We start from the raw sequence: 15,086 nt of genomic DNA on the forward strand, positions 1-15,086 counted from the left end.
CAATAAAAGGTTAAAAAAAAGCCTGCATAACTAACAATAACTTAATCACTTTTAAATCCTTATCTACCTCCCAGCAGAGCTTCTCTCTTTAACTCTACCACTTTCTGACTGACCTTGCAACCAGGCCTACTCACAGTTTCTTCTCTACCTGAAATTTATTTCTTCAGTATAGCTGCTGAGCCATACCATTTCACAAGCCACCATGCTCTGTGCACCCCTGCACTCAGTACTTTGTTTTAGAGCCACAGGCCCCCTGTGTTCTGTACTTTGTTTAGAATCACAGATCCTCTTCACAACTCTCTGTACTCCAGACACTTTGCTTCTCTCTTCTGCAAAATGTTTGGCCTCCAAACTGCTTCTGGCAGGCCAAATATACACCAAACCTTTCTTTGGTGGCTGGGTTTCCTCTGTACAAAGTTTAGAGAAAAAATCCCATGCATGACACCATATGTGGGACCGAGCAGTGATCCCCCAGACCTAGAGACACAAATGCAGTCTGACTCCAGCCTTTCTTAAAACACTTATCTTTATTACAGCTTCATAATCACACAACAGACTGTCTTCTCTTCAGAACAGTGTACTCAATTACTCACAGTTCGGTACTGCTTCCTTCAGTACTCAAAGTTCAGCTTCGGCACAGCTCACTGTTTGGACAGTGTTATTTTACAGGAACTGCCTTCCTCTTGGAGACCTGAGCCTGATCTGGATATCCCCACCTGGACTCAATCTCTTATTCCCTTAGTCTCTGGTTACGCGCTCTGAGCCCCATCTGCCCCGCAGGAACCTGCCCATAGAGCATACTTTCCTTAGTGGAGTTAAGGTGGACCATGGTCCTGCTCAGGTAAATAGGGAGACACTAGGGGTACTGCCTCACACACTCACCTTCAGGAGGTTGTTCTTCATAAGTGAGCTATCCTTAATTCTATTACCACTCAAAAAGTTGGGAAAACCATTCACAGGGCTAATAAAGAAAATAAGGAGGATAAATTGTTAACCCACAAATTGAAGGCTTCTTTTCTTTCTAATGTAGTTTCTGCTTTTCCTGTGATACTGGAGATGTTTTGAGGCTTTTCTGGCTTATTATGTTTCTTTGAATGCCTCTGAAATTGTTGCTATTGTGGATAAGATTCATTCTTTTTTAGATGCATTCTTCCTTTGATCCCAAGTGCTACACATTCAGGCCTTGAGGCTCATTGAGATTCAGAACATGATTCAAGCTCTTCAGGCAAGTGTCCTGAGAAGATGGCTTCTCCTTTTTTTATAATACTGTTTCTAATTCCATTGCTCTTAGACTTGCAGCTCTGTTTAATGGACTTTTGTCAGGTGGTTCCTTGGCTCACTCTTCTTTGCTGGCCTCTATTTCAGTTATACCTAAAAATGAAAAAGACCCTATTGAATGTAATTCTTATAGACCTATTTCCCTGTTAAATTATGATAGCAGTATCCTGGCCAAGATTGTGGCTTCCTGGGCTGAATGTGTGCTGCTGTTGTTAGTAGAGATGTGAATAAGAATAAAAATGGCGCCGGCCGTCCAGTGCTCCTACCATGTGACAGGGGCTGGCCAATGGCACGGTTACCCTGTCACATGGTAAGGGCAAAGGGCCATCAGCGCCATTTTTATTAGTGGCAGCCGACGGCCCGAGAGCGGGAGATCGCTCTCGGGGCCCACTGGACCACCAGGTAATTTTAAAACATTTTTTGGGGGGTCGGGAGGGTGATGGAGGCTAAGGGAATGGTTTTAAAGGGTCGGGGTGGGTTTTTAGGTTGTGTCCTAACTACCGTTAGTGTGCACTAACCCGATTAACCATTTTTTCACGATAAATCGGTGGAATTTCTATTATATCGCACTCTTTAACGATTAATAATGATTTAAAAAATATCAGACGATATTTTAAATCATGAAAAAAGATTCACATCCCTAGTTGTTAGTGCATAGAGACCAATCTGGTTTTATTAAAGGTACACAAGGGGTGGACAATGGCAGATGTACTTTAGACTTATTGCATGTGAAGGGATCTGAGGTTGAGGCTCCATTAATTTCTCTGGATGCAGAGAAAACCTTTGGCAGAGTTGAATGAGAATATTTGAATCCTACCCTTTGTAAATTCAGTTTTGGGATGAATTATTAAAGTGGGTCTAAGGTCTTTATTCCAATCCCAAGGATCAGATAAGAGTGAATGATATGGTCTCCCAGAAGTTTGTAATATTCAGAGGTACAAGAAAAGGATGTCCCTTTTCTCCTCTATTATTTACTCTGGCAATGGAACCTCTTACAGTTTTGATACATTAGCACCCTGACATTTTGGGTGTTCAGGGTTCTGATTGCAATTACAATATAATTGCTCTTTTTGCTGATTATGTTCACCTGTATGTGACTGACCCCCTTCATACATTACAGGTCATATTAGATGTTCTTAGAGGTTTCAGCAAAGTGTCTGGTTATAAGTTTAATGAGGGCAAGACTGAGTTATTGGGAATACATATAAAAGTCAATTTACATGTAGGAGCATTGAGGAGCTTTTTCCTTTCAAATGGGGTAATGATTCACTGAAGTATTTGGAGGTTAACATTCCTAATCATGTTATGGACCCCCTTGCAGCTTTCTGGGTTTGGCAGGATTGCTACTATCAAAATAAATATCCTCCCTCAGCTTATATTTTTGTTTGATATGCTTCCCATTCATATTCCTGATATTTTGTAAAGAAACTTTAAAAAATAATTTTGAATTGTATATGGAAGGTGAAAAGGCTAGAGTTGACGTTCATGTTTTGACAGGACAGAGGGACATGGGTGGCCTTGCACTCCCTGATTTTAAGGCTTATTATTAGACGATGCTATTAAAGAGTGTTATATTCTGGATTATTGATTTTCCCAAAAAAATATTAGATTCCGATAGAAAGGGAGTTTACCTCTGATAAAACTTGTGCTATTCTTCTTTCGGAATCTCATAAGTCAAAACCAATTTTTTTACTTAGCTTACCTTTGGTATCTTCAAGTCTGGATATCTGGTTATTCTGTTTCAGTTACTAGGAAGATTGCTTCGTTCCCTTCTCCTCTTTCCTCACTCTGAAATAACCCAGATTTCACTTCACATTTCTCTAAGTCAAATTTCCCAATGTGGTCATCTGGTGACCTTTGCAGGGAAGGCCAGCTTTTTGGAGGCAACTCTCTTTGGGTAATCAATCTGTGAGAAATATCAATTGCCTAATGATTTGGTGTTTCAATATTTACAATTTAAGGGGTGGGCCCTACAAGCCCCAGTAAAGTTGTCATATAGTAGAGGCTTAATTGCCTTTGAGAAACTGAATCTTAGCTCTTCCAAAAATAAATGTCTAATATCTATTATTTATAAATGGTAACTGATTCAAAGGCTCTTGAAGTCCTTAAGGGGAACTGGGGAAAAGATTTAGGGTTTAATATGTCTGAAGATGATTGGGAGGATGTTTTTCTTAGGCTTTATAATGGGAACTCTATTAGTGCCTCTATTCAGTTGCCTGGGTATAAAACTTTTTATAGGGGTATCTTATCCCAGTGAAACTACATAAAATAGGGTTTAAAGAGGATCCATTTTGTTGGAAAGGGTGCAGGGGTAGGGGTTCTTTTTTCCACATTTGGTGGGAATGCCCTGTTATCACAAAATATTGTCAATCACAAAGGGACAATTTTTTCTATTCACCGCACTGTTAATGGACGTAAAGTCTAACATTAGACCATCATAATAGGCATCATAGTAAGGTATAATTATACCATTTGATACTCAGCCTTATATTTTATTTAATATTATATTTAAGGCTGAGTATCAAATGGTATAATTATACCCTTACTATGATGCCTATTATGATGGTCTAATGTTAGACTTTACGTCCATTAACAGTGCGGTGAATAGAAAAAATTGTCCCTTTGTGATTGATGATTTGTAAACTGGGACTGGTTTTTCAATTGGTGATCGACAAGTTGCACTGAGTAGTTTATTAGTGATCACAAAATATTGGTCAGAAGTCATTTTGTGGTTTTATAAAATTACCAAGGTAAAACCTCCTTTGGATCTTGCAATCTTTCTACTAGGACATAAGCTGAAGGCTTACTGTTCTGACCCCCGATAAGCACCCTACATTAATTATCCATATGTTGGTGGTGGCACGGCAACTTGTTGCTTTGCATTGGAACTTTTCCTCTAAACCTTCTACTTTTTTGTGGTGAGAGATTCTACCTTCATGTTCCTAAAATTGGAAGCACTTTCTAGATTTTGTGGGCGCTGGGACCTGGATCCTTCTAAGTAATGTCTATTTTCCATTTGATTTCAGTCCTTTTTACAAGTCTTCTTGTCATTCTATTTTCTATCTCATTTCTCCTTTCCTGATTTAGGGACTGATTTGGGTGTAGGCCTCTCTGGTTAATCTTGGGTATTGATGTGGTTGGGATTTTTTTTGTTGTTGTTGTTAGGGGTATTTAGTTTGGGTCCTTGTTAATTTTGGATTAATTATTTTTGTGTTATTTCATTGAAATGTCTGTTTTTGCCTTTGCTTTTGTGTTATGTACTCATTCTCAGCATCATGGCATTCCGTTATTTGTTGAATTTTTCTTACTTTGTATTGCATAAAAGTTTAATATATACAATAAAAGCCCTTGAAGATACAGTAGTTATCAGTGTATAGCAAATAATGAGTCAATTTTGGGAGAGAAGAGATCTTCAGCTCAACTTTAAGAGTCACAAGAGTTTCTCTTACCTATAACATTTCTGTAAGTCACAAAATTATTATACACTACCTCTCAGCAAGAGCTTGTAAAGCCTTTGTCCATAATAACATCTAGTGAAAAAACGGCCAAGAGGTGCCACCTGCTGGAGAATTAGTGAAATCAACTATGAGAGTCTTACACAGTTTTATAATACGAAAATAAAGTACACTTTACATATTTCATTGCTAACAACACTTTCAGGCCATTACAGTACAGTGCGCTCTGGCGGAGCGCACTGTTATCCTGCATTTGGACACGCGTTTTCAACGCACTAGCTTTACCCCTTATTCAGTAAGGGGTAATAGCGCGTTGAAAACGTGCGTCCAACCCCCCGAAACTAATAACTCCCGCAACATGCAAATGCATGTTGATGGCCCTATTAGTCATTCCACGAGATACAGAAAGCAAAATGTGCAGCAAAGCCACACATTTTACTTTCAAAAATTAGCGCCTACCCAAAGGTAGGCGTTAATTTCTGCCAGCACCGGGAAAGTGCACAGAAAAGTAGTAAAAATTGCTTTTCTGTACACCCTCCGGCTTAATATCATGGCAATATTAAGTCGGAGGTCCCAAAAATTAAAAATAATTAAAGAAAAAAAAATTTTAATCGGCTCGCGGGTTGAAAACTGGATGCTCAATTTTGCCGGAGTCAAGTTTCCGAACCAGTGGCTGTCAGCGGGTTGAGAACCGACGACGGCAAAAATTGAGTGTCGGCTGTCAAACTTGCTGCAGCCACCACTCCTGTCAAAAAAGAGGTGCTAGGGACACGCTAGTGTTCCTAGCACCTCTTTTTACCACGGGCCCTAATTTGAATAATTTTTTTTCTGAATTGCGCGCACAGGAGAGCAATTTTTACTGTATCGGCCTGTTTATGTTCTTTACTGTATTTACCCAATGAACTAACTTACAGGTTACACAACTTTTACTTGGATTGTATTACTAATAATACATTTTAAAAAAATGTTGTGCTTCAGTTAATCATTTGCGTGCAATTTGTATCAAAATATATAGACAGCTGTGTCAAAGGTTGAGTAGTTTTCTTTTATATTTCTTTTAATTAAGATTTAACATTTACAAACAAAAATATTATACCTGATATAGGAAAAAGAAATTAAACATCATTAATGAAATCCTATAAAGAAACAAGGTATTATGTTAGTCCACAATATGGAGAGAAAAAAAAGAGTAGTTTTCTAGTACAAGCAAAACAGTAATACAAATTGCACACATACATACACATATATACACACACTGTCCTTTTAACTCCCACTGATGCATTTTCATGGTGATGAAGACACTGTTCTACCCTATGCATGTAAGGTGGAATGCTGGCCTTGATGGACCTTTTGTCTGACCCAGAACGGAACATATGTATGAAATTCTACTGCGTATTGTGCTTGGATGTGCAGCCAATTTCTTGTCTTTTCATCTGCCCTGCCCCTCTCATTGAGACACACTTCATTATCATTAAATAATTTAGCAATAATTTATCTCCACCAAATAATGCATTAACTGTAAACTGCTTAGCATGAGACACAAGTGCAAAGTTGCTGCACAATCATGGTTTTCTTGACTCACATAAGAAAAGGTATGCAAGATATTATGAAAAATTACTACTACTACTTAACATTTTTATAGCACTAGATGACATATGCAGCACTGTACAAACATAAAAAAAGACAGTCCCTGTCTCAATAGAGCTTACAATCTAATAAGACAAACATACAGGATGTGAGATTGGGATATTTCATAAACCAAGGCAATGGCTAAAAAGAAAGAACGAAAAGAATGTTAGTTAATGAGGCTAAAAGCAGACAATCAGCCCTAAGATTTAAAAGCAGCTTCAAAAAGATGGGTCTTTAGATGGGATTTAAACATGGTGAGAGAGACAGTATAATGCACCAGTTCAAGAAGTCTATTCCAAGCACATGGTGCAGCCAGGTGGAAAGCACAGAGTCGGGAATTGGCAGTAGTGGAGAAGGGCACAGATAGGAGTGACTTATTCGATGAGCAGAAGGCATGAGGAGGGGTGTAGAAACAGATAAGAAAGGAGAGCTAGTGAGGTGCTGCAGAGTGAAGGCATTTTTAGGTGAGGAAGAGGAGCTTGAACTGTATGCTGGAATGGATACGGAGCCAATGCAGTGACTTCAGAAGAGGGGTTATGTGAGCATAGTGCTTAGGTAAAAAATAAGTCATGCATCTGAATTTAGGACAGATTGCAGAAGAGAGAGATGCTTGCCAGGAGACTTGTGAGGAGCAGGTTGCAATAGTCTAAGTGGGAGGTGAAAGAGTGGATAAGGGTTATGGTACTGTGTTCAGAAAGGATGGGATGGATTTTGGCAAGGTCATAGAGAAAGAAACGGCATATTTTAGCAGTGTTTTGGATATGTGTAGAAAAGGAGTGAGGAGTCGAAGATAACAGGTTATGGACTGATGGGACTAGGAGGATGACCATGTTATCCACAGAAACAAAGAAAGGAGGACGAGAGGAGGTGGGCTTGGGGGAAAGATAAGGAGATATATCTTGGCCATGTTGAGTTTAAGGTGGCGACAGGACATTCAGGCAGCAATGTCGGACAAACAGGCCAAGATCCGGGATTGGATTTCTGGTGAAATATCTGGTGTAGAAAGGTAGATCTGGGAGTCATCAGTATAAAAATGGTATTGATTGCCATATGAGGAAATCAGAGTACCAAAGGAAATTGTATATATTGAGAAGAAAAGAGGGCCTAGGACAGAACCCTAAGGCTCACCAATTGATAGTGGAGTGGCAGTAGAGGAGGAACCACCAGAGGAAATGTTAAAGGCGTGATGGGGGAGGTAAGAAGAGAACCAAGACAGAACAGAGGCCTGAAAGTATCAAGGAATAGGTGGTGATCAATAGTGTCAAAAGGAGCAGAAAGGTCAAGGAGGATAAGGACAGAGTAAAGACCTTTTGTTTTAGCCATACACAGGTCATTGGAAACTTTGGCAAGGGCTGTTTCAGTTGAATGTAGATGGTGAAAACCAGACTGGAGTGGATCAAGAATGAATTGAGATGTAAGAAAGTCAAGACAGTGGTAGTGAACAGCATGTTCAACTAGTTTGGAGGCAAAAGGGAGAAGGGCGATAGTTGGCAGGACAGGTAGGATCCAGTGACGGTTTTTTAAGAAATGGTATGATTACAGCACGTTTGAAGACAGCAGGAGCAGTTGCAGTAGAGAGTGATAGATTGAGGATGTGACAAATGGAAGTGATGACTGCAGTGGATATGGAGCTGAGGAATTGTGTGGGGACAGGGTCAGAGGAACAAGTAGTGAGTTTAGAGGAAGAGAGAAGAGCAGTTTCCTCCACTGGAAATTATTTGGGATTGAGTAGACATTGGAAATTCTGCAGACCATGTTTTTATTTCAACAGAAAAGAGAAAAAGTATAAAAGATTTGGTCTCAAAATTTCCAGATCCTTTCCAAAAAGGTTTGCAAAAAAAAAAATTGAAACAAAACAAAACTGTAACCTGGTGAAATTGACTTAAAAGGTTCTTTTTCTGGCTATTTAAAAAAAAAAAAAAAAAAAAAGAATAGTACTCAGAAAATTATACCAGAATAACACTGAAAAGTGAAAACATTCATTCAACCACAGGAAAAATATAACAAATACACTATTATTTATTTATTTATTTTTAATTTTTATATACCGAAGTTCTTGTATGGACTACAAATCAATCCGGTTTACATAAACGAAGAACTGCTCAACAGAGAGCGGAGCTTTACATGGAACCGAGGAACATATGGAACAGTATAACTGATTGACAATTTAACATAGTGCTAAATAAAGTAATAATAGTTTAACTGGAAATAAATAAAGCAATATAATATTTTATAAAGACAGTTTAACTGTTTAACGTATCAATAAATATAAATATAAGCAATAGTAATAAAAGGTACAACCCTAATAGTGTCCTGTCAGTTTCACAACTCAGAGTGAGACTGCCTTTTTGAACAGCTATTGTGTCCTTCCTGCTATGGCTGACAGTACCAACTATGAAAGTTTTTAGTGCTACAGGCATTCATCCATAGAAAACAGTCCCAAGACCTCCCTCCCCCAACTCATACTCCACAGACCAATGAATGGCATTCAAATTATGATGATTCTGAATTCTCTTATCTATGTGAGCTATGTAGGACATGGTAGAGTGTTTGTTGATTAGCTATAGAGAACTGATTCATGCACTTTAATATCAGCAAATGGTATTCACATCCTTTCAAGAAAAAGTCAAGTGACTTGATTCATACTGGGAGGGCTGGGTAAGGCTATTTGTCATCTCAAGTGTATTTCAGGGTAAAAGTTGAGACTCCTTGCACATAGGATTTGAGCCTTGCTAATCAATTACAATGCCCTTCATCTGCCATACAGCTAGGATGTTTGGTTTTACTGCCAAATTATGAAGCTTCATGTTAATGTTAACACAAAAGCTCCAGTTACTTGAAATAACTTAAAAGAGGATATTGTGTAGGTACCCTCTGGGGTCCCCACTACAGTTTATGTCCCTAGAACAGAGACTATAAAAGTATTTTCCAAACATAAAGCAACCTAGAGGGGAGATTCCTAGGAGGGAACTTTCAGAGAAGAAGTGAGAGCTGGAAGTCTCCTACCTGACATACAGAAATTCTTAGTTCCAAGGGAGAAACAAAGAGAGAGCCCTCTCATTGTTAGAGGATTCACGTCAGGATCTCCAGAGGATTTTAATGCAATTCTCCAAAGCATCAGTCAGGGGTGAATGAGAAAGATTGTGACTAACTTGCATCATGCTTTCAGCATATCAATCCGGTACAGTCAGAGAGAAAGATAAGAGTCTTATCTTCAGTCTGTGGTGTGAGAACAAGTTCATAGGCATGGGGTCTTTTGGAAGGAGTCATGCTAGAGTGTGCTGCTAACCACTGATGAGGCCATAAAAAAAAATGTATCTCTATGGGGCTGAACCATTCCTGGCTAGCTCTCTCCCTGACTCTTACCCCCAGTGCCTGGATGCTTTGTTGGTGGGGGGAAAGATTTTTCTTGCTGGGCTTGGAGTGATAAGGGTGCACTAGAGTTCTTTTCCCTGGGAGAGGTAAAGATTTATGTCCTACTGTGTGTGCTGTAAGTGCCAATAAACATTCTGGAGGCTTTGGCTTAGTGTCCAAAAATAAAGTCTTTACTGATTGGTACTCAGGTGAAATGATGGCATATTTAATACAGTCCTCAACACCACATCACAGTTTATAGTTTTTAATCCCTCCATCTGTGCATGGGCCTCGTTACCAAGGCCAGAGAAATATCTATCTTCCAGGGCTTGGAAAAGTGAGCTTCCCAGCTAGGCAGAACATCCTTAGTTGGGCAGGGAAACCCCTTCCAAAACTGGTAAACTTTGGAAAAACAGTCTCTGCACAGAGAGACCTAAATCTTCTCTCTTCCCAGAGGGTGAAGATTCCAAATGGGTAACCTCCAAGGTCTCAGTTAGGTATTACTCACGATTTCTCAGCTGGTTCTTTAATCGAATCCGTGATAGTAGGGATCCCATCTTGAACATGTAGCTCTTGATACTCCTTGCAATGGGCAGGAAGAGGGGCAGCATAATCTTCTTCCCAATCTTCAACAAAACTCTGCTTCACAAAAACTGAGGCAAAACACCAGAAGGTTCTGACTTTGGGTCACCACCAATCCCCTTTCCTTGCTGAGGTGGCAGAGGGTTGGATCTTCCCTATCCTGGGTCTCCCAGGAGGAGGGTTCCCTGTACCCTCCCTCTAGGAGGCTCCCAAGGGTCTCACCAGGCTTCATACCAATAAAAGTATCTGTTAAAACCCAAAAAACAACCTGAGATACAATCCTTACCCACCAGGGAGAAGATAGGCAAGACAAATCACCGATCTGTTTCAGAGATGCCAAGCAGGGTTTGCCTAAGTCCTAATGAAGAAGCCTTAAAAATCCAACTCAAACTACCGTCCATTCCTGGCAAATTCATTAAGTCCAGTCTTGGAAAATTTGATTCATGGCAAAAATTTGAGATTTCTGAATTTTCTTATTACCAGACTCCTATTGCAATGTTTAAAAATTATTTGAAAGTTATTTTAAGCCTCTCAGATGAGCAGATTCCATCTATATCTAATGCTTATTATTTGCCTAAACAACAAACAAATTTGAATGGGATTTTAGAAGGTACTAGGGCAAGCAACTTTGGATTTTTCTGATTTCTTGGAATCCTCTATTGATATCATTTCTACGAGGGCAACTTTGGTTATGTCTTTCTCTTCCGATAGAGATAGGGATTCTGTTTTTCGGAAATATTGTTTGAATAAACATCTTTCTTTTTGTGGCCATAAAATAGAAATATTTCCTGATGTTTCAAGGGAAACGCAAAAGAGAAGCAATTTCTAAATCTTAAGGAGAGGGTATTACATTTAGGTGCCGCCTTATTCATCAAATTCCCCTTTAAATGCCATAATTTCTTTAAAGAATATTAAATTTGTATTTTAAGACCCGTCACATTTAGAAACCTTTATTTTAGATAAATCATTTACAACTTGAATTGTTATCTTTGATTATGTTAGCTGGCTAAGGTCAAATATATAGTTAATGTATCTTCTCTTCTCTCCTCTCTTTTCTTTTTTTGTTTATTCTTAGTGCAAGTTTCTTATTTCTCTCTCCCACCATAATGAGGATGTGTGTAATATGTGAACATTTTTGTATATGAAAATTGTTCTATTTTATTTCATGTTATTGCTTATGTTTCCTTTTGATTTATGAAAATCAATACAAATTTAAATTAAAAGAAAAATCCAGCTCAGGAGAAAGTCCAACACCTCCTAAAATTCCAAAAATCAACTACACTGCCCCCTGAGTACTCAAGAGAAAGCTGCTTATAAAAACCACAGAGATGGATGGTCATCAGCAGCCTCAAAGGAAGGGGCTGCAAACCGAATGGCACCTCCACTCACCATTCTGTTCTGTACTCTCCCTTGCTCAAGGAGTTAACCCAGGGCACTAATGCACCCGGAGGGGCCATTAACATACTCTTAAGGGAGTTGTCCCTATAAGAAACAGGAAGCAGGAAATAGTGATAGGGGCAAGCATCCCAGAACCTTGAAAGTTAAAGTAAGTGGGCCAGGAGTTATTGGCGACAAGGTATCATCCCCGCTTACTCCTTAGTTGAGGTTTAAATCTCTGAATCAGCCTTGGTGGGCCGCAAATGGAGTGTTTAGATTCATCTCCCACTAAATTTCAAATGAAAAAGATTTTTCCCATAAAGTCTTTTTTCTTTGGTACAATATTTCTGTGTGGAGTGTGGTGTTTGGACACTGGTGACTAGAGTTCTTGAAAGAGACACTAGTAGGGCTTTGAATTTTAGCTTCCCCACTCACCCCCTCATCTTCACTTCTGGTACAGGATATAGGAAGGGGGCAGCTACACTTGCAGTGGTCACCTGTTTACATGGTTACATCATATGATTCTAGTCAATAATGCATTTTTGGTAACCGAACATGTAATAAATCCACAGGAATATCCTTAAAGGTTAAAATAATTCTCCTTACTAATTTCTGATCACTACTTAATAATAAATCTGGAAGGTTTTTTTGGTGGGAGGAACATAGCAGATATTTTTTTCCATGTTTTTAAAGGCAATTTTGAAACGATGTAAAATCGGAGGTCAAAAATTGCCCCTTCCCCCTGCAGGTACATGAGCTTTTATCTATATTGTAAGAGGGCGGGGAGAGGAGCAGGTGGAGCTGGCCAAAAACACATAAGGATTTCATTCTAAAATCCCTCTGTTTGATTTATTTATTGTATGGACTGTGAATCAGCTGTAACGCATGGGCTAAATCCCTGGAAATGCTACGCTGTCATATCACAAATTTTTAAAAGAGAAAATCTGCAGATGATCTCCTTTAGAAATCCTCTTGCAAGTCCACAAGTATAAAGCAAGACCCACATCAATTCTAAAAATTGACACCTTGAAGCAAAGAATATCAAGGAAAATATTTCAAAAAATAATTGTTTATTCCACTCTGTAAATCAGCCACCAGAGGGCACAACTTCCCATCCTAATAAGTATCTTTGTAACTGTTTTACTTTTTGCACATCAGATGACTGAAGTACTCCAGTTGCTTCAACGGCAGGGCTGAAGAAAAACTGATACTTCACACATCCAGCAGAGCTCTCTGCTTCAACGGCAGGGGAGAAGAAAAAAGGGTTCGCACTCACAAAGCGGGGAGTAGCTGGCTTGTTACGGCGGTTACTACCCCAAACCAAATGTGCCTGATACTTCACTTTCGATGCATATCCAGCATGGCTCTCTGCTTCAACGGCATGGGAGAAAGACTGATACATCACGCATTTCCAGCATAGCTCTCTGCTTCAACGGCAGGGGAAAAGAAAAACAACCAATAAGGGCTGTATAACATAGTCTGGGTAAAACAAATAAGCATGGGTGTAGCTTGCTTATTGCGGCGGTTACTACCCCTACTACCCCTAACTAATCAAGCTAGACATTTCACTTGGATGCAGCTCCATCACTGCTCTCTACATTAATGGTGGGGGTGGAAGGGAAATAGAACCAAGAGCTAAGAGAAACAGATAAGTATGAGAAAAAAAATGTGTGAGGCTTGCTAGGCAGACTGGATGGGCCATTTGGTCTTCTTCTGCCGTCATTTCTATGTTTCTATGTTTCTATGTAAGTTGCTGAACCAACATGGAAAGACAAATGACTTGAAAGAAGTGGTCATCAAGCTGATCCCGGACAGCATTGGCAAAGACATCAAGAAAGCCTGCCAGTCTATTTATCCTCTCCATGATGTGTTTGTTCGCAAGGAGAAAATGCTGAAGAAGCCCAAATTTGAATTGGGAAAGGCACCGGAAAACCCACTGGAGAGAAGACGGGTGCCAAAGTGAAACATGCTGAGGGCTATGAGCCTCCAGTATAAAATCTGTCTGAAAAGTTTAATCCTATCCAAAAAGGGCCTGAAAAAAATGATGTAAAAAATACCATGCAAAGATGAGCTGCACTATAGTCAATTTCCTTTAAGTTTTTCTTGGACTAGAAATGGAATAACATGTATCAGCTTTCTCTTCCACTCTCTTCTACCCCCCATCCCTACAGTTTTTCTCTTTCTTCCACCTACCACTATCACCTGTCCCCCCTCCAGCGATTATCCCAGCACACTTCCCCTTCCTCTCTCCCTGACCCCAGCACCCTCTTTGCTCTCACCTCCTATAAGTTACAGCTCCATGACTTATATGTCCTCACTCTACCCTTGGAATCACAGCTGCAGACTGAGTTTTGTGTGTATTGCAGCCCCTCTCTAATTTCTACCCAAATGCTGCTTGCAGTGTCTACTTCAGGCTCACCCTACTTCTCCTATTCTCTGCAAGCTTACTGAGGAAGGGGAGTGGCTGAGCTGTATACAGAGTGGCCCTGAGATTTCTAATGTTTCCCTAAGACCCTGCAACTGATGCAAATTCCCAGCTACTTCTATGTCATAAGAAATAGGTTGAACCAGTCCTGCCTTTACCAGGGGGTGCACAATTGTGCAACTTGCGCGCGCCGAACCGTGCAGCCTGCCTCCGTTCCCTCCGCCCCCCCCCCCCCGCACCTTCCCTTCCCTTCCCCTACCTAACCCGCCCCCCAGCCCTATCTAAACCCCCCCATACCTTTATTGAAGAAGTTACGCACATCGGCCAACGGCCGGCCCGCGATCCCGAGCATAGTGGCAAATGGCTGCTGTGCCTGGAGGCTCAGGCCACACCCCCGCCACCAGACTGCCCCAGACCGCCCACGCCCCACCCCTTTTTGCAAGCCCCGGAACATATGCGCATCCCGGGGCTTGTGCGCGCCGCTGAGCCTATGCAAGATAGGCTCGGCGCACGCAGGGGCAGCTTGGAGCAGCTTTTCGGGGGTTATGCGCGTATCTTACGTGCGTAACCCTTTGAAAATCTGCCCCTTAGCTTGGTTGTATATTGTACAGGTTAAATTACGTATTTTGGATTGGGTCTGCATGTTTATATGTGTCGATTGGGAGGGAAGACTATCAAAGAGTCATAGGTTGTTTTGGTAGGCTCTGGTGAACATCCTAGTTTTTAGTTCTTTTTTGAAGGTTTTTAAATTTTGTTGTGTTCTCAGTTCGGTCGGGAGGGAGTTCCATAGTTCGGGGCTTCCTAGGGATATGGCTCTCTTCCGAGTTGAGGTAGGTGGAATTTTTAATAAAACTTTGTTAGCTGAACGGAGATTTCGGTTTGGTGACTGTAGTTTTATGAATGCACTTAGCCAATTTGTTTGTTTTTCATATATTATTTTGTGTATTATGGATAGAATTTTATAGTCTATCCTGTATTTTATTGGG

Source organism: Rhinatrema bivittatum, chromosome 8 (genome assembly GCF_901001135.1).
Source record: "Rhinatrema bivittatum chromosome 8, aRhiBiv1.1, whole genome shotgun sequence".
Lineage (NCBI taxonomy): Eukaryota > Metazoa > Chordata > Amphibia > Gymnophiona > Rhinatrematidae > Rhinatrema > Rhinatrema bivittatum.